Source organism: Drosophila subpulchrella, unplaced genomic scaffold (assembly GCF_014743375.2).
Source record: "Drosophila subpulchrella strain 33 F10 #4 breed RU33 unplaced genomic scaffold, RU_Dsub_v1.1 Primary Assembly Seq26, whole genome shotgun sequence".
Taxonomy (NCBI): Eukaryota; Metazoa; Arthropoda; class Insecta; order Diptera; family Drosophilidae; genus Drosophila; species Drosophila subpulchrella.
The window spans coordinates 433,427-454,605 of NW_023665556.1; positions in this window are offsets into that span (position 1 = coordinate 433,427).

Genomic DNA, 21,179 nt, shown 5'->3' on the forward strand with positions numbered 1-21,179 from the left:
CGGAAAGTTCTAATCTTGGAATTGTTAAGGCCTTCAATGGAGCTACCCTTGACTTGACACAGAGCAGATGTACTTTCGATTCTCCATTGGTCTCCGATCGCAAGTATAGACACGCTCCATAAGCTGACATGCTAGCATCGCAGAATCCGTGCAACTCAACGGAAGCCCTTGGTTGCAGTACGAATCGTGGAAATTTTAAGTTCTGTACGATCGATAACTGTGAGGTCAACTCCCCCCATGACGAAAGAATGGGCTCTGGCAGTGCATCTTCCCAATCCACGTTCGCACCTTATGGAGATTGCAGAAAAATCTTAGATTTTGGATAATTGGAGTTATTAAACCGAGTGGATCATAGAATTTGGCAATCTTTGACAATGCAACCCGCTTAGTTGGTCGTTGATTGGTTGGCAGCTGAGAAAAATGAAATAGGAGTTGATCAGAAGATAGATCTCAGACGAGTCCCAATGCCTTGGCGACATCCGATCCATCGTGAAATTTGATTAACTGTTCCTTGTCGCATTCAGACTCTCCTTTCAGGGCTGCTGACTCATTCGAACACCATTTGCGGATTGGAAAGTGGCCTCGCGACAGTAGTTCCTTCACCTGACGACAAAATTCTCGCACCTCCTAAACTGAGTTCCCACCAGTTATTTAATCATCCACATAGAAATCTCTACGAACAATTTTTGCTCCAATAGGAAATGATTCCATCTCATCGTAAGAGAGTTGATGCATGGCCCTTATATCCAAGAAGGCAGCTGGCTTGGTTTCATAAGTCACCGTGTTCAATTTAAAAACACTCTACTCTTCCGTGGAGCTCTCTCTCTTAAAACGATGCACTGCAAAAAATCATCTGGGTACGAAACACACACGCAACGGTACATCTTGCAGATATCTCCACAAAGGGCAACTTTAAAAAATCGAAAGCGAAGCAGTATATTGAAAATTTTTGTTGAATTGTTGGTCCTGCCAGAAGTATGTCGTTCAGAGAGCTACCAGAAGTTTTTTTTAGAGACCCATCAAAAAGCTTCGTAATCGTGCTCTCCTGCTTACGTACGCAATGGTGGGGCAAAAAGAATTGTGCTTCTGACGGTTCCTTTGTTACAAGAGACATGAGACCTAGATCGATGTACTCCCTCAAAAATGCTGAATACTGAGCTTTCAGGGCTGGGTTTCTATCTAGCTTAGCTTCCAAACTCTTGAAACGACGACGAGCCAGGCAACAAGAATCACCTAGAGACTCGAATCCGGAAGTGGACAAGAGACGAACAGAGTATTGGCCGTTTCCAAGTCTAGTGCAATTTTCAGTGAACATTTGCTCACATCGCAAGTCTTCTGACAATAAAGATGGATTAGACGAAGTGAAGTCCTCAATTTCCCAAAATCGCTTTACTATGGCGGCAAGTGTGTCATCGGAATGATCAGCTGGGTGCTTGATGCTGGCTTGTAAAACCGATTTATGAGTTGGCATGTTCGATGATAGCCCTCCAGAGACTATCCAACCAAGTTTGGTGTTCTAAAGAGTTTGCAAAGCCCTAATCAAATGAATTTCTCCCATAGCAATTATTTCGAAAAAAAACCCATCGCCGAGTTAAAGGTCAATTTGTTGTGATTGATTAAAATGAGGATCAGCGAGCGAAATGTTTTGCGGTATGCTCCATGATGTTGCATTTATATTGAAATGGGGCTGGTAATCAGTAATACTGTGAGTCACAACCGCTGTGAATGCCGCACGATAGCTTGCATCCCGTGATTGCACAAGAATATCGACAGCCTTATCAGAGATCATGGAAGCTTCTCCTGTCCCAGAAATCGAGGTTTGCGATCATCTATGATTCAAATTTAGTTGGCTGGCTACGCGAGAGGTTATGAAGCTTAGCTCTAAAATTGCTCAACAAGGCATAAATGCTCCAATTCTATTTCTAACGTAGATAATAGCAGTTGGAAGCAACACGTAGTCGATCGGCAAAATATTTGAGTTTTTTTTGGGTGGAGGGCTTAGTAAATGATGATCAGGATGCGATGATGTATGCGAACATGATACTAATGCTGATGATTTAGATGGTAATGGCTGAGAGCTCGAGGATGGATCGCATGATGGAGATGAAAATGAGGTGGATGTTGCGGTTTGGTCATGGTTCATGTGTAATAATGAATGGTGCTTCATGCGACAATATTTGCATTTAGTTGACTTGCATCGCTGCAAACTATGCCCCTTGCGCAAACAGTTGAGGCAAAGGTGAAACTTCTTTGCTTCTCTATATCGAAGATTCGGACTCAAATTTAAAAATCGATAACACTTTGGCAAATAATGATCCCATGCATCGCAAAATAAGCATATAAAATGATTTGAGTTAGTAGCAGAAGTAATAAGTGTATTTTGGTTATATTTGTGCAAGTTTTTTCCCACCTGCTGGCCTGGTGTTTGAGTTACCAAGGCTTGATCCAAGTTTTCCATCATCCTGCACCTCTTTTCCAAAAACGACTCCATAACATCCCAGGTAGACAGCTCATTGATTGACAAATCCTCTCCCATTTTTCCCGCGTCCTCTGATCCAGTTTCCGAGTGACGATGTGATTTAAAAGTCCATCCACAATATGTTGCGTAGTGGTCAGGGTTCGATATGCTCGCAGATGCGAATTCACGCAATCACTGAGCTCCCGAAGACCCAGTATTGTATTGACGGACAGGCTCGGCTAGTTATCCTAATCAAGAATATATATACTTTATGGGGTCGGAAGCTCTTCCTTCTGCCTGTTACATACTTTCCGACGAATACAGTATACCCTTTTACTGTACGAGTAACGGGTATAAAAACGGAACAATACCCGTTTGATATTGTCTCCTCAATTTTCACATATCACCTTTTACATATCAAATTGAATTCATATCAACATGATACGGATTCATATCAACATTTCTAATTGATATGATTTTGCATCACATTAATATAAATTCGTATCAATTTGATACGTTTTTCATATCAAACGTAACATCGAAAAGTCTTCGAAAAAAAAGTATGACTGTGCTTTCGTATTTTTTGTGTATTTACGGTATTTAGTATGGTAGGGTTAGTATGGTATGACTGAATTGCCGCGGTCACTCTAACATTCGACGAAAAGTTATGTCCGTCAAATTAGCATCGATCTAGGTAGGTTTGGGATACATCCAAAAACTCTCCTACAATGTAGCAGGGAAGACATCTCCACTCTCCTAAATGCCCTCACGGGCCACTGTCTTATATGTCTTATAGGGACTCATGCGCTCAGGCTGGGACTCAGTAACCACGACTTCTGCCGCAGCTGCAAACAGATAGACGAAGAGGAGAGCATCGAACACCTCCTATGCTTCTGCCCAGCGCATAACCTAAAGCGCTTTCAAACCCTAGGTAGTTACACACTTCCGAACCTTGCGGCCATTCAGGGCGTAAGCATCCAACAACTCTTATGTTTCTGAAGAAGAACAGAATACTTCGCGAAAGCAGATAACCCATGAGCTAGGCAAACGGATCTGTTCAGAGATCATGTGGTATCACAAGGGGCCCAATGTGGCCTAAGTGAGGGGATTAGTATCTAATCTCCAACAAGTCCTACCTAACCTAACCTATAGCAGTATTTACACTTTTTTTGCTATTGGGACTGCCACTAAATATTAAGAAAAGTCACATATTAATGTGACTGCATTTAACTTTTCTGATTTGGGTAAGGGCCCAATTGTATCTACTTTAACCCAGCCAAATGCACATATTGGTGTTTCTTTGATAGTTAGGGGTGATTTTGTAAGTGTAGTTATTTTTTATCTTTGGCATTTAGACATTTACTTATGTATTTAATTTATTTGGACACACTGGTGTGGTCAAAACAGAAGGTGTAATAAGTACACTTGGCCCTCGCTTAACACGGACTCTTTTAGCACGGACTCGGTCTTACACGGTTACAAATTTGCTCCCATCCCCCTTTTAACACGCTAAAAACCTCGTTCTTACACGATTGCAAAATATCGACATATAATTTTTTTCGGAGATGACATATTTTTCGATAAGCCACCAAAAAGATAAAAAAAATGTTGAAACAAACTGGCTTAAACTATAAATGCCACCAAATGCATTTCAAATTTGATATGAATAGAGACAATTGATCTCCTTACTTCTTAACATTTTTAAGTTTCTATGAAGTTTAACCTGTTAATTAATTATATGAAGCACCATATTTATTTTTTACCAACTTTTAATTTTGAATATATGAATATTATGCATTTAATAAAGGCATATACATAATAACTTTTGGTTAATTCTTTACAAATTTATGAGTCTTTAATAAAAACAGACCAAATTTGAACATAAAAAAAATTTTTTTGCTGCCAATTTTAAATTTTGAGAACGTAACCCCTTATTTTGTACTGAATCCATGTTTCGCTTAACACGAGGATTTCTAGGAACGTAACCCCCGTGTTAAGCGAGGGCCAAGTGTAGTCATTTTCAATTTAAACCGCGCAAGCCTAGTTGGTCGGCCTAGTATTTTTTTTTTGAGTCGGCAGGTCTGTTAATGAAATCTGGGCCAAATTTTATGCCAATGTCATTATCGGTAATATATTTACGCTTGCGTTTGCCAAACGACCAAGAGTGCATTTTTCGACTGAAAGCGTTAAATTTCTTGCTAAAAATCGTAGCTTTGATGCTTCCTGTCTTTCAGGACAAGCTCAAATGCATGATTACGGGAGGTGATACTTGGATTTATGCTTACGACCCTGAAAAGACCGACCAATCAAGCGAATATCGTGCTAAAGGCGAAGCCAGTCCGAAAGGAACACGTCGATCGAAGTCGTTTAAAAATCAAGGTCATAATGACAGTTTTTTTTTCGATTTTCATGGAGTGGTGCACTAAATATCTTCCACCCGGCAAAACAGTTATAAATAGAAATATTATTTGAGCGTTGTGCGTCGTTTGCGTGAATCAATTCGTCTAAAAAGACCAAAAATAGGGGCCAATAACTCTTGGTATCGTTCTGCAACCACCGTATTCGCGAGATAAAAGCAAAGTAGAAGAAGGCGCTGATGGCTATTCCGGAAAGGGACTATTTGGGCTTTTTCGAGGATTGGAAAAAACGTTGGTGTTTGTGGGGAAGACAACAAATATGCCACCCTTATATTTATAATTAATAACGCACGAATAGGGTATATTATATGTAAAACGTTTATTCGGAGCGGCAGACGGACTGTGAAAAAGCTTGGCTCCAAGATCTTCATATAGACATATGCAGGCTTACAAAGTAGTTGCTGAATAGATAAGCGACAGCTTTAGTGGTATAAGAAAGAAGGCGACAAAAGATAATCAAAGAGCTCTGCAGGTGCCGTCGTATCTGCGCTGGCTATCTGCTCCGAACATACTCCCCGCGTTGGAAGAGGTAAGGTTCCAACTATCTCGGAATCGATGGGCAGAACGGCTAGTTTGGCGACGGCTCTCTTGATCAGACCCGTAGCTGTACGGACCATAGCTACTCTGATGACTCCATCCCCGCCGGGTATGACTCCCTGGATGCTCCCAAGCTGCTATCTCATGGGTGGAACGTTGTCCTCCTTCAGCAAAGCTATGCTTCCAACCTTGATGTTAGACGTTTCGACGCGCTACATGCTCCTCTCTTGAAGTAGGGACAAATACTCGCTGCTCCACCTTTTCCAGAAATGTTGCTGCATTTGGGTCACCCGCTGCCATCTGCTGAGGTGGCCTTCGCGAAGATGAGTAATGTCAGGCTTAGGAAACTTAGTGTAGCTGGAACCCTTCAGGAAATGCGCCGGTGTCAGCACGGCTTTCAGCATTTTCTGAAATTGGACAGAGTGGACGGGAGTTAAGGATGGCAGAAATCTCATACGCAAGAGTTCTTAATTCATCGATGGCTAAGATGGATGCACCGACGACTCCGTAGAAGTGAAATTTAGCTGACTTCACAGAAGTCTCCCATAAACCACCGAAGTGCGGGGCACGCGGGGGGATGAACTTCCAATCGATCCCATCAGCTAAACAGACGGAAGATATTGATGCTGTGTGCTGCTCGCTCAAAAAGAGCTCTTTCAGCTCGGCAAACTCGCTCTTTGCACCGACAAAGTGTGTAGCATTGTCGCTCCAAATGGTACGCAGACTGCCTCTAAGGCTAATGAATCTCCTCAGCGCTGCGATGAAAGAATCCGACGTGAGATCCTGGACCACTTCCAGATAAGCAGCCTTCGTGGAAAAGCAGACAAAGACGGCGATATAGCACTTGTGGGGTGCTTTATTTCCGGCCTCTGCCTTATGATAGAATGGCCCACAATAGTCCACTCCTGTGATATGAAAAGCTGGATTGGGCTGCACTCTATTTGGCAGGCTACCCATGACGTGCTCCCATAGGCTTCATTCGGAAATATCGGACGCATTTGTTGATAACGCTAGCGACGAACTTGCGGCCTCCAATCGGCCAGTACCTTTGCCGTAATGCGGCAAGCAGCGCCTGCGATACTCCTCATGATAATAAACGATGCTCGCCTTGGTGACTGGGTGATCCTTGGGCAACAGTATCGGATGCCTCGTAGTTTGCGTTCTGAAGCCTTCCACCCACGCGAAGTAACCCATCGGAGCTGAGTATAGACCTAAGCGAAACCAGCTTGCTTTTCTGTGGAAACGGCTGGTTAAGAGATCCATACTCCTTCGCCAAGTTAACCTGTTGGATGCTCCTCAAAAGAAGTACAGTTCCAGAGTTGATCTCCTCCACCGAAAGACGACCTTTTAACGGCGCAGATTTGGCTCTGCAATGTGAAATGAACCGATAAATGTATGCAAATACGCGCTGCAACTTACCGAAACAGTTGAGGAATTTGCAGTTTGATGAACTGTCTATGCAAACGGTTCCAATTAGAGCCACAGAACGGAGCTCTGGAAGATCCTTTACTGAGTCTAGCAGGGACGGCCAATTCGACGAGCTTTGCAGAAGGAATGGAGGCCCGTTAGCCCAAAGGGAATGTTCCAACAATTCTCTTGGGGTACATCCTCGCGATACGACGTCTGCCGGATTCAAGTTTGTAGGAACGTGATGCCAAGTCATGTCTTTCGTCATCTCCTGAATTTTCGCGATTCTGTTTGATACGAAAACGTTAAACTCCCTCGGAGGTTGCCGAATTCACGCCAACACAAAAAACGAGTCCGACCAGCAATGAAAGGTGCAATCGAAATCTATGGCTTCCTTGGCGTTTATGATTAGCTCAGCCAATAAAAGCGCTGCGGAAAGTTCTAATCTTGGAATTGTTAAGGCCTTCAATGGAGCTACCCTTGACTTGACACAGAGCAGATGTACTTTCGATTCTCCATTGGTCTCCGATCGCAAGTATAGACACGCTCCATAAGCTGACATGCTAGCATCGCAGAATCCGTGCAACTCAACGGAAGCCCTTGGTTGCAGTACGAATCGTGGAAATTTTAAGTTCTGTACGATCGATAACTGTGAGGTCAACTCCCCCCATGACGAAAGAATGGGCTCTGGCAGTGCATCTTCACAATCCACGTTCGCACTCCATAGGGATTGCAGAAAAATCTTAGATTTTGGATAATTGGAGTTATTAAATCGAGTGGATCATAGAATTTGGCAATCTTTGACAATGCAACCCGCTTAGTGGGTCGTTGATTGGTTGGCAGCTGAGAAAAATGAAATAGGAGTTGATCAGAAGATAGATCTCAGATCCATCGTGAAATTTGATTAACTGTTCCTTGTCGCATTCAGACTCTCCTTCCAGGGCTGCTGACTCATTCGAACACCATTTGCGGATTGGAAAGTGGCCTCGCGACAGTAGTTCCTTCACCTGACGACGAAATTCTCGCACCTCCTCAACTGAGTTCCCACCAGATACTAAATCATCCACATAGAAATCTCTACGAACAATTTTTTCTCCAATAGGAAATGATTCCATCTCATCGTAAGAGAGTTGATGCATGGCCCTTATACCCAAGAAGGCAGCTGGCTTGGTTTCATAAGTCACCGTGTTCAATTTAAAAACACTCTACTCTTCCGTGGAGCTCTCTCTTAAAACGATGCACTGCAAAAAATCATCTGGGTACGAAACACACACGCAACGGTACATCTTGCAGATATCTCCACAAAGGGCAACTTTAAAAAATCGAAAGCGAAGCAGTATATTGAAAATTTTTTGTTGAATTGTTGGTCCTGCCAGAAGTATGTCGTTCAGAGAGCTACCAAAAGTTTTTTTAGAGATCCATCAAAAACGTCACGAAGCTTCGTACTCGTGCTCTCCTGCTTATGTACGCAATGGTGGGGCAAAAAAAATTGTGCTTCTGACGGTTCCTTTGTTACAAGAGACATGAGACCTAGATCGATATACTCCCTCAAAAATGCTGAATACTGAGCTTTCAGGGCTGGGTTTCTATCTAGTTTAGCTTCCAAACTCTTGAAACGACGACGAGCCAGGCAACAAGAATCACCTAGAGACTCGAATCCGGAAGTGGACAAGAGACGAACAGAGTCTTGGCCGTTTCCAAGTCTAGTGCAATTTTCAGTGAAAATTTGCTCACATCGCAAGTCTTCTGACAATAAAGATGGATTAGACGAAGTGAAGTCCTCAATTTCCCAAAATCGCTTTACTATGGCGGCAAGTGTGTCATCGGAATGATCAGCTGGGTGCTTGATGCTGGCTTGTAAAACCGATTTATGAGTTGGCATGTTCGATGATAGCCCTCCAGAGACTATCCAACCAAGTTTGGTGTTCTAAAGAGTTTGCAAAGCCCTAATCAAATGAATTTCTCCCATAGCAATTATTTCGAAAAAAAACCCATCGCCGAGTTAAAGGTCAATTTGTTGTGATTGATTGAAATGAGGATCAGCGAGCGAAATGTTTTGCGGTATGCTCCATGATGTTGCATTTATATTGAAATGGGGCTGGTAATCAGTAATACTGTGAGTCACAACCGCTGTGAATGCCGCACGATAGCTTGCATCCCGTGATTGCACAAGAATATCGACAGCCTTATCAGAGATCATGGAAGATTCTCCTGTCCCAGAAATCGAGGTGTGCGATTATCTATGATTCAAATTTAGTTGGCTCAACAAGGCATAAATGCTCCAATTCTATTTCTAACGTAGATAATAGCAGTTGGAAGCAACACGTAGTCGATCGGCAAAATATTTGAGTTTTTTTTTGGGTGGAGGGCTTAGTAAATGATGATCAGGATGCGATGATGTATGCGAACATGATACTAATGCTGATGATTTAGATGGTAATGGCTGAGAGCTCGAGGATGGATCGCATGATGGAGATGAAAATGAGGTGGATGTTGCGGTTTGGTCATGGTTCATGTGTAATAATGAATGGTGCTTCATGCGACAATATTTGCAGTTAGTTGACTTGCATCGCTGCAAACTATGTCCCTTGCGCAAACAGTTGAGGCAAAGGTGAAACTTCTTTGCTTCTCTATATCGAAGATTCAGACTCAAATTTAAAAATCGATAACACTTTGGCAAATAATGATCCCGTGCATCGCAAAATAAGCATATGTATAAAATGATTTGAGTTAGTAGCAGAAGCAATAAGTGTATTTTGGTTATATTTGTGCCAGTTTTTTCCCACCTGCTGACCTGGTGTTTGAGTTACCAAGGCTTGATCCAAGTTTTCCATCATCCTGCACCTCTTTTCCAAAAACGACTCCATAACATCCCAGGTAGACAGCTCATTGATTGACAAATCCTCTCCCATTTTTCCCGCGTCCTCTGATCCAGTTTCCGAGTGACGATGTGATTTAAAAGTCCATCCACAATATGTTGCGTAGTGGTCAGGGTTCGATTTGCTCGCAGATGCGAATTCATGCAATCACTGAGCTCCCGAAGACCCAGTATTGTATTGACGGACAGACTCGGCTAGTTATCCTGATCAAGAATATATATACTTTATGGGGTCGGAAGCTCTTCCTTCTGCCTGTTACATACTTTCCGACGAATACAGTATACCCTTTTACTGTACGAGTAACGGGTATAAAAACGGAACAATACCCGTTTGATATTGTCTCCTCAATTTTCACATATCACCTTTTACATATCAAATTGATACGAATTCATATCAACATGATACGGATTCATATCAACATTTCTAATTGATATGATTTTGCATCATATTAATATAAATTCGTATCAATTTGATACGTTTTTCATATCAAACGTAACATCGAAAAGTCTTCGAAAAAAAAGTATGACTGTGCTTTCGTATTTTTTGTGTATCTACGGTATTTAGTATGGTAGGGTTAGTATGGTATGACTGAATTGCCGCGGTCACTCTAACATTCGACAAAAAGTTATGTCCGTCAAATTAGCATCGATCTAGGTAGGTTTGGTATACATCCAAAAACTCTCCTACAATGTAGCAGGGAAGACATCTCCACTCTCCTAAATGCCCTCACGGGCCACTGTCTTATATGTCTTATAGGGACTCATGCGCTCAGGCTGGGACTCAGTAACCACGACTTCTGCCGCAGCTGCAAACAGATAGACGAAGAGGAGAGCATCAAACACCTCCTATGCTTCTGCCCAGCGCATAACCTAAAGCGCTTTCAAACCCTAGGTAGTTACACACTTCCGAACCTTTGCGGCCATTCAGGGCGTAAGCATCCAACAACTCTTATGTTTCTTAAGAAGAACAGAATACTTCGCGAAAGCAGATAACCCATGAGCTAGGCAAACGGATCTGTTCAGAGATCATGTGGTATCACAAGGGGCCCAATGTGGCCTAAGTGAGGGGATTAGTATCTAATCTCCAACCACTCCTACCTAACCTAACCTATAGCAGTATTTACACTTTTTTTGCTATTGGGACTGCCACTAAATATTAAGAAAAGTCACATATTAATGTGACTGCATTTAACTTTTCTAATTTGGGTAAGGGCCCAATTGTATCTACTTTAACCCAACCAAATGCACATATTGGGGTTTCTTAGATAGTTAGGGGTGATTTTGTAAGTGTAGTTATTTTTTATCTTTGGCATTTAGACATTTACTTATGTATTTAATTTATTTGGACACACTGGTGTGGTCAAAACAAAAGGTGTAATAAGTACACTTGGCCCTCGCTTAACACGGACTCTTTTAGCACGAACTCGGTCTTACACGGTTACAAATTTGCTCCCATCCCCCTTTTAACACGCTAAAAACCTCGTTCTTACACGATTGCAAAATATCGACATATAATTTTTTTCGGAGATGACATATTTTTCGATAAGCCACCAAAAAGATAAAAAAAATGTTGAAACAAACTGGCTTAAACTATAAATGCCACCAAATGCATTTCAAATTTGATATGAATAGAGACAATTGATCTCCTTACTTCTTAACATTTTTAAGTTTCTATGAAGTTTAACCTGTTAATTAATTATATGAAGCACCATTTTTATTTTTTACCAACTTTTAATTTTAAATATATGAATATTTTGCATTTAATAAAGGCATATACATAATAACTTTTGGTCAATTCTTTACCAAATTTGAACAATAAAAAATTTTTTTGCTGCCAATTTTGAATTTTGAGAACGTAACCCCTTATTTTGTACTGAATCCATGTTTCGCTTAACACGATTTCGCTTAACACGAGGATTTCTAGGAACGTAACCCCCGTGTTAAGCGAGGGCCAAGTGTAGTCATTTTCAATTTAAACCGCGCAAGCCTAGTTGGTCGGCCTAGTATTTTTTTTTTGAGTCGGCAGGTCTGTTAATGAAATCTGGGCCAAATTTTATGCCAATGTCATTATCGGTAATATAGTTACGCTTGCGTTTGCCAAACGAGCAAGAGTGCATTTTTCGACTGAAAGCGCTAAATTTCTTGCAAAAAATCGTAGTTTTGGTGTTTTCTGTCTTTCAGGACAAGCTCAAATGCATGATTACGGGAGGTGATACTTGGATTTATGCTTACGACCCTGAAAAGACCGACCAATCAAGCGAATATCGTGCTAAAGGCGAGGCCAGTCCGAAAGGAACACGTCGATCGAAGTCGTTCAAAAATCAAGGTCATGATGACATTTTTTTTTCGATTTTCTTGGAGTGGTGCACTAAATTTCTTCCACCCGGCAAAACAGTTTTAAATAGGAATATTATTTGAGCGTTGTGCGTCGTTTGCGTGAATCAATTCGTCAAAAAAGACCAAAAATAGGGGCCAAGAACTCTTGGTATCGTTCCGCAACCACCGTATTCGCAATTCCAAAAACTCAGGAGACCACTGCGGGGATCGCGGTTCGAGTCGATTGAGGAGATAAAAGCAAAGTCGAAGAAGGCGCTGATGGCTATTCCGGAAAGGGACTATTTGGGCTTTTTCGAGGATTGGAAAAAACGTTGGTGTTTGTGGGGAAGACAACAAATATGCAACCCTTATATTTATAATTAATAACGCACGAATAGGGTATATTAAATGTAAAACGTTTATTCGGAGCGGCAGACGGACTGTGAAAAAGCTTGGCTCCAAGATCTTCATATAGATATATGCAGGCTTACAAAGTAGTTGCTGAATAGATAAGCGACAGCTTAAGTGGTATAAGAAAGAAGGCGACAAAAGATAATTAAAGAGCGCTGCAGGTGCCGTCGTATCTGCGCTGGCGATCTGCTCCAAACATACTCCCCGCGTTGGAAGAGGTAAGGTTCCAACTATCTCGGAATCGATGGGCAGAACAGCTAGTTTGGCGACGGCTCTCTTGATCAGACCCGTAGCTGTACGGACCATAGCTACTCTGATGACTCCATCCCCGCCGGGTATGACTCCCTGGATGCACCCAAGCTGCTATCTCAAGGGTGGAACGTTTTCCTCCTTCAGCAAAGCTATGCTTCCAACCTTGATGTTAGACGTTTCGACGCGCCACTTGCTCCTCTCTTGAAGTAGGGACAAATACTCGCTGCTCCACCTTTTCCAGAAATGTTGCTGCATTTGGGTCACCCGCTGCCATCTGCTGAGGCGGCCTTCGCGAAGATGAGTAATGTCAGGCTCAGGAAACTTAGTGTAGCTGGAACCCTTCAGGAAATGCGCCGGTGTCAGCACGGCTTTCAGCATTTTCTGAAATTGGACAGAGTGGACGGGAGTTAAGGGAGGCAGAAATCTCATATGCAAGAGTTATTAATTCATCGATGGCTAAGATGGATGCACCGACGACTCTGTAGAAGTGAAATTTAGCTGACTTCACAGAAGCCTCCCATAAACCACCGAAGTGCGGGGCACGCGGGGGGATGAACTTCAAATCGATCCCATCAGCTAAACAGACGGAAGATATCGATGCTGTGTGCTGCTCGCTCAAAAAGAGCTCTTTCAGCTCGGCAAACTCGCTCTTTGCACCGACAAAGTGTGTAGCATTGTCGCTCCAAATGGTACGTAGACTGCCTCTAAGGCTAATGAATCTCCTCAGCGCTGCGATGAAAGAATCCGACGTGAGATCCTGGACCACTTCCAGATGAGCAGCCTTCGTGGAAAAGCAGACAAAGACGGCCATATTGCCTTCTGGCCTCTGCCTTATGATAGAATGGCCCACAATAGTACACTCTTGTGGTATAAAAAGCTGGATTGGGCTGCACTCTATTTGGCAGGCTACCCATGACGTGCTCCCATAGGCTTCATTCGGAAATATCGGACGCATTTGTTGATAACGCTAGCGACGAACAAGCAGCGCCTGCGATACTCCCCATGATAATAAACGATGCTCGCATTGGTGACTGGGTGATCCTTGGGCAACAGTATCGGATGCCTCGTAGTTTGCGTTCTGAAGCCTTCCACCCACGCGAAGTAACCCATCGGAGCTGAGTATAGGCCTAAGCGAAACCAGCTTGCTTTTCTGTAGAAACGGCTGGTTAAGAGATCCATACTCCTTCGCCAAGTTAACCTGTTGGATGCTCCTCAAAAGAAGTACAGTTCCAGAGTTGATCTCCTCCACCGAAAGACGACCTTTTAACGGCGCAGATTTGGCTCTGCAATGTGAAATGAACCGATAAATGTATGCAAATACGCGCTGCAACTTACCGAAAGATTTGAGGAATTTGCAGTTTGATGAATTGTCTATGCAAACGGTCCCAATTAGAGCCACAGAATGGAGCTCTGGAAGATCATTTACTGAGTCTAGCAGGGGCGGCCAATTCGACGAGCTTTGCAGAAGGAATGGAGGCCCGTTCTCTTGGGGTACATCGATACGACGTCTGCTGGATTCAAGTTTGTAGGAACGTGATGCCAAGTCATGTCTTTCGTCATCTCCTGAATTTTCGCGATTCTGTTTGATACGAAAACGTTAAACTCCCTCGGAGGTTGCCGAATTCACGCCAACACAAAGAACGAGTCCGACCAGCAATGAAAGGTGCAATCGAAATCTATGGCTTCCTTGGCGTTTATGATTAGCTCAGCCAATAAAAGCGCTGCGGAAAGTTCTAATCTTGGAATTGTTAAGGCCTTCAATGGAGCTACCCTTGACTTGACACAGAGCAGATGGACTTTCGATTCTCCATTGGTCTCCGTTCGCAAGTATAGACACGCTCCATAAGCTGACATGCTAGCATCGCAGAATCCGTGCAACTCAACGGAAGCCCTTGGTTGCAGTACGAATCGTGGAAATTTTAAGTTCTGTACGATCGATAACTGTGAGGTCAACTCCCCCCATGACGAAAGAATGGGCTCTGGCAGTGCATCTTCACAATCCACGTTCGCACTCCATAGGGATTGCAGAAAAATCTTAGATTTTGGATAATTGGAGTTATTAAATCGAGTGGATCATAGAATTTGGCAATCTTTGACAATGCAACCCGCTTAGTGGGTCGTTGATTGGTTGGCAGCTGAGAAAAATTAAATAGGAGTTGATCAGAAATAGATCTCAGACTAGTCCCAATGCCTTGGCGACATCCGATCCATCGTGAAATTTGATTAACTGTTCCTTGTCGCATTCAGACTCTCCTTTCAGGGCTGCTGACTCATTCGAACACCATTTGCGGATTGGAAAGTGGCCTCGCGACAGTAGTTCCTTCACCTGACGACAAAATTCTCGCACCTCCTAAACTGAGTTCCCACCAGTTATTTAATCATCCACATAGAAATCTCTACGAACAATTTTTGCTCCAATAGGAAATGATTCCATCTCATCGTAAGAGAGTTGATGCATGGCCCTTATATCCAAGAAGGCAGCTGGCTTGGTTTCATAAGTCACCGTGTTCAATTTAAAAACACTCAACTCTTCCGTGGAGCTCTCTCTTAAAACGATGCACTGCAAAAAATCATCCGGGTACGAAACACACACGCAACGGTACATCTTGCAGATATCTCCACAAAGGGCAAAATCAGTATATTGAAAATTTTTTGTTGAATTGTTGGTCCTGCCAGAAGTATGTCGTTCAGAGAGCTACCAGAAGTTTTTTTTAGAGATCCATCAAAAACGTCACGAAGCTTCGTACTCGTGCTCTCCTGCTTATGTACGCAATGGTGGGGCAAAAAGAATTGTGCTTCTGACGGTTCCTTTGTTACAAGAGACATGAGACCTAGATCGATATACTCCCTCAAAAATGCTGAATACTGAGCTTTCAGGGCTGGGTTTCTATCTAGTTTAGCTTCCAAACTCTTGAAACGACGACGAGCCAGGCAACAAGAATCACCTAGAGACTCGAATCCGGAAGTGGACAAGAGACGAACAGAGTATTGGCCGTTTCCAAGTCTAGTGCAATTTTCAGTGAAAAGGTGCTCACATCGCAAGTCTTCTGACAATAAAGATGGATTAGACGAAGTGAAGTCCTCGATTTCCCAAAATCGCTTTACTATGGCGGCAAGTGTGTCATCGGAATGATCAGCTGGGTGCTGGCTTGTAAAACTGATTTATCAGTTGCCATGTTTGATGATAGCCCTCCAGAGACTATCCAACCAAGTTTGGTGTTCTATAGAGTTTGCAAAGTCCTAACCAAATGAATTTGTCCCATAGAAATTATTTCGAAAAAAACCCAGCGCCGAGTTAAAGGTCAATTTGTTGTGATTGATTGAAATGAGGATCAGCGAGCGAAATGTTTTGCGGTATGCTCCATGATGTTGCATTTATATTGAAATGGGGCTGGTAATCAGTAATACTGTGAGTCACAACCGCTGATAATGCCGCACGATAGCTTGCATCCCGTGATTGCACATGAATATCGACAGCCTTATCAGAGATCATGGAAGATTCTCCTGTCCCAGAAATCGAGGTTTGCGATCACCTATGATTCAAATTTAGTTGGCTGGCTACGCGAGAGGTTATGAAGCTAAGCTCTAAAATTGCTCAACAAGGCATAAATGCTCCAATTCTATTTCTAACGTAGATAATAGCAGTTGGAAGCAACACGTAGTCGATCGGCAAAATATTTGAGTTTTTTTTTGGGTGGAGGGCTTAGTAAATGATGATCAGGATGCGATGATGTATGCGAACATGATACTAATGCTGATGATTTAGATGGTAATGGCTGAGAGCTCGAGGATGGATCGCATGATGGAGATGAAAATGAGGTGGATGTTGCGGTTTGGTCATGGTTCATGTGTAATAATGAATGGTGCTTCATGCGACAATATTTGCAGTTAGTTGACTTGCATCGCTGCAAACTATGCCCCTTGCGCAAACAGTTGAGGCAAAGGTGAAACTTCTTTGCTTCTCTATATCGAAGATTCGGACTCAAGGCTTGATCCAAGTTTTCCATCATCCTGCACCTCTTTTCCAAAAACGACTCCGTAACATCCCAGGTAGCCAGCTCATTGATTGACAAATCCTCTCCCATTTTTCCCGCGTCCTCTGATCCAGTTTCCGAGTGACGATGTGATTTAAAAGTCCATCCAAAATTTGTTGCGTAGTGGTCAGGGTTCGAATTGCTCGCAGATGCGAATTCATGCAATCACTGAGCTCCCGAAGACCCAGTATTGTAGCTCTTATAGTTTCCGAGATCTCAGCGTTCATACGGACAGACGGACAGACTCGGCTAGTGATCCTGATCAAGAATATATATACTTTATGGGGTCGGAAGCTCTTCCTTCTGCCTGTTACATACTTTCCGACTAATACAGTATACCCTTTTACTGTACGAGTAACGGGTATAAAAACGGAACAATACCCGTTTGATATTGTCTCCTCAATTTTCACATATCACCTTTTACATATCAAATTGATACGAATTCATATCAACATGATACGGATTCATATCAACATTTCTAATTTATATGATTTTGCATCATATTAATATAAATTCGTATCAATTTGATACGATTTTCATATCAAACGTAAAGCCTAGTAGTCACATCGACGAAAACCGCTAGCTAACCATAGGAGTGAGCGAGAGGCAAACAGGCGGCTAAAGCTTTTCGTCGGGTCTGTTTTTCAGCGCGGTACTCAGATGAGCTAAGGAAATACCAGATTTCGCGAGTGAATTTTCGATGAACGCCGTTAGCCGCGGCCCAAAGAATGAGAAATTTAATCTTTGGCGGTGTTCGTGCAGAAGCGGTGGGGAATTTAAAAATTAAAAATGGAAGAAAAACACCCAAAAGGAACATGGGACATCGCTCGATCTTCGACGAGCTCTCCTCTATCTCCGCTCCATCACCAGCTGCCAAGTAGCTGGTGAAGGAGGAGTTCTCAATGGAGACATTGGAGACAGCTGCCAAGTAGCTGGTGAAGGAGGAGTCATCAATGGAGACATTGAGGACTCCTCCTTCACCAGCTACTTGGCAGCTGGTGATGGAGCGGAGATAGAGGATTTTATAGGGAGGAGGAAATAAGGTCGCCCGCTAAGGGACAGCTGGAGGAGCCATTACCAGCCATTATTGGCCAGCTCGGAGCTGGCGCGGGAAGATGGGACGAGAAGGAAGCCTTAAGCTTCTAATTTACATAAATAAAAACATTCGTTGAAAATTTAATTTATTATACCCGTTACTCGTAGAGTAAAAGGGTATACTAGATTCGTCGGAAAGTATGTAACAGGCAGAAGGAAGCGTTTCCGACCCCATAAAGTATATATATTCTTGATCAGGATCACTAGCCGAGTCGATCTAGCCATGTCCGTCTGTCCGTCTGTCCGTCTGTCTGTCCGGATGAACGCTGAGATCTCGAAAACTATAAGAGCTAGGCTACTGAGATTTGGCGTGAAGATTCCTGAGCTTCTTACGCAGCGCAAGTTTGTTTCAGTAGAGTGCCACGCCCACTCTAACGCCCACAAACCGCCCAAAACTGTGGCTCCTACAGTTTTGATGCTAGAATAATAATTTTAACTGAAATGTATTGTACTCATCAATACCTATCGAATGATAAAAAAAAAGTTTGCCACGCCCACTTTTACGCCCACAAACCGCCCACAAACTTTAAAAAATCGTAAATATGAACGTGGATATCTCGGAAACTATCAAGGATAAAGAATTGGGATCTCAGATTTAGATTCCGTAGCTTTGTGCGCAGCGCAAGTTTGTCACGCAAATATGCCACGCCCACCCTAACGCCCACAAACCGCCCAAACCTGTGGCGCCCACAATTTTCATGCTAGATACAAAATTTTAACTGAACTTTATTGGTCTCGTCAAAACCTATCGATTGACCCGAAAAAAAAATTGCCACGCCCACTCTAACGCCCATAACGCTTAAATCTGTCTACCGCTGATAGGTGGCGCATTTCAATATCGCTTTGCTGCTTGCATATCTCCATTTCCCTTTAGTCCCTTAAGGTGAGTAACGGGTATCTGATAGTCGAGGTACTCGACTATAGCGTTCTTCCTTGTTTTTATTTTAATTTCTTTGTGCATCAGCAGACTCTTCTTTTTTAAATTGCTCCTATTGATTTGTTTTCCGTTTGTCAACAAACCCAGCTGCTTGTCAGTAAGACCATGCCACATGCATAGCGGGTGAACTTTGAAAAGTTCGGTCACACTACAAAGAATAAGATTTTTCGACTAGTGAAACTCTTAGCCGATCTGAGTACTAGGCTTAACATCGAAAAGTCTTCGGAAAAAAAGTATGACTGTGCTTTCGTATTTTTTGTGTATTTACGGTATTTAGTATGGTAGGGTTAGTATGGTATGACTGAATTGCCGCGGTCACTCTAACATTCGACGAAAAGTTATGTCCGTCAAATTAGCATCGATCTAGGTAGGTTTGGGATACATCCAAAAACTCTCCTACAATGTAGCAGGGAAGACATCTCCACTCTCCTAAATGCCCTCACGGGCCACTGTCTTATATGTCTTATACTGACTCATGCGCTCAGGCTGGGACTCAGTAACCACGACTTCTGCCGCAGCTGCAAACAGGTAGACGAAGAGGAGAGCATCGAACACCTCCTATGCTTCTGCCCAGCGCATAACCTAAAGCGCTTTCAAACCCTAGGTAGTTACACACTTCCGAACCTTGCGGCCATTCAGGGCGTAAGCATCCAACAACTCTTATGTTTCTTAAGAAGAACAGAATACTTCGCGAAAGCAGATAACCCATGAGCTAGGCAAACGGATCTGTTCAGAGATCATGTGGTATCACAAGGGGCCCAGTGTGGCCTAAGTGAGGGGATTAGTATCTAATCTCCAACCACTCCTACCTTACCTAACCTATAGCAGTATTTACACTTTTTTTGCTATTGGGACTGCCACTAAATATTAAGAAAAGTCACATATTAATGTGACTGCATTTAACTTTTCTGATTTGGGTAAGGGCCCAATTGTATCTACTTTAACCCAGCCAAATGCACATATTGGTGTTTCTTTGATAGTTAGGGGTGATTTTGTAAGTGTAGTTATTTTTTATCTTTGGCATTTAGACATTTACTTATGTATTTAATTTATTTGGACACACTGGTGTGGTCAAAACAGAAGGTGTAATAAGTACACTTGGCCCTCGCTTAACACGGACTCTTTTAGCACGAACTCGGTCTTACACGGTTACAAATTTGCTCCCATCTCCCTTTTAACACGCTAAAAACCTCGTTCTTACACGATTGCAAAATATCGACATATAATTTTTTTCGGAGATGAAATATTTTTCGATAAGCCACCAAAAAGATAAAAAAAATGTTGAAACAAACTGGCTTAAACTATAAATGCCACCAAATGCATTTCAAATTTGATATGAATAGAGACAATTGATCTCCTTACTTCTTAACATTTTTAAGTTTCTATGAAGTTTAACCTGTTAATTAATTATATGAAGCACCATATTTATTTTTTACCAACTTTTAATTTTGAATATATGAATATTATGCATTTAATAAAGGCATATACATAATAACTTTTGGTTAATTCTTTACAAATTTATGAGTCTTTAATAAAAACAGACCAAATTTGAACAATAAAAAATTTTTTTGCTGCCAATTTTAAATTTTGAGAACGTAACCCCTTATTTTGTACTGAATCCATGTTTCGCTTAACACGATTTCGCTTAACACGAGGATTTCTAGGAACGTAACCCCCGTGTTAAGCGAGGGCCAAGTGTAGTCATTTTCAATTTAAACCGCGCAAGCCTAGTTGGTCGGCCTAGTATTTTTTTTTGAGTCGGCAGATCTCTTAATGAAATCTGGACCAAATTTTATGACAATGTCATTATCGGTAATATATTTACGCTTGCGTTTGCCAAACGACCAAGAGTGCATTTTTCGACTGAAAGCGTTAAATTTCTTGCTAAAAATCGTAGCTTTGATGCTTCCTGTCTTTCAGGACAAGCTCAAATGCATGATTACGGGAGGTGATACTTGGATTTATGCTTACGACCCTGAAAGGACCGACCAATCAAGCGAATATCGTGCTAAAGGCGAAGCCAGTCCGAAAGGAACACGTCGATCGAAGTCGTTTAAAAATCAAGGTCATAATGACAGTTTTTTTTTCGATTTTCATGGAGTGTTGCGCTAAATTTCTTCCACCCGGCAAAACAGTTATAAATAGAAATATTATTTGAGCGTTGTGCGTCGTTTGCGTGAATCAATTCATCTAAAAAGACCAAAAATAGGGGCCAATAACTCTTGGTATCGTTCCGCAACCACCGTATTCGCTATTCCAAAAACTCAAGAGACCACTGCGGGGATCGCGTTTCGAGTCGATTGAGGAGATAAAAGCATAGTTGAAGAAGGCGCTGATGGCTATTCCGGAAAGGGACTATTTGGGCTTTTTCGAGGATTGGAAAAAACGTTGGTGTTTGTGGGGAAGACAACAAATATGCCACCCTTATATTTATAAT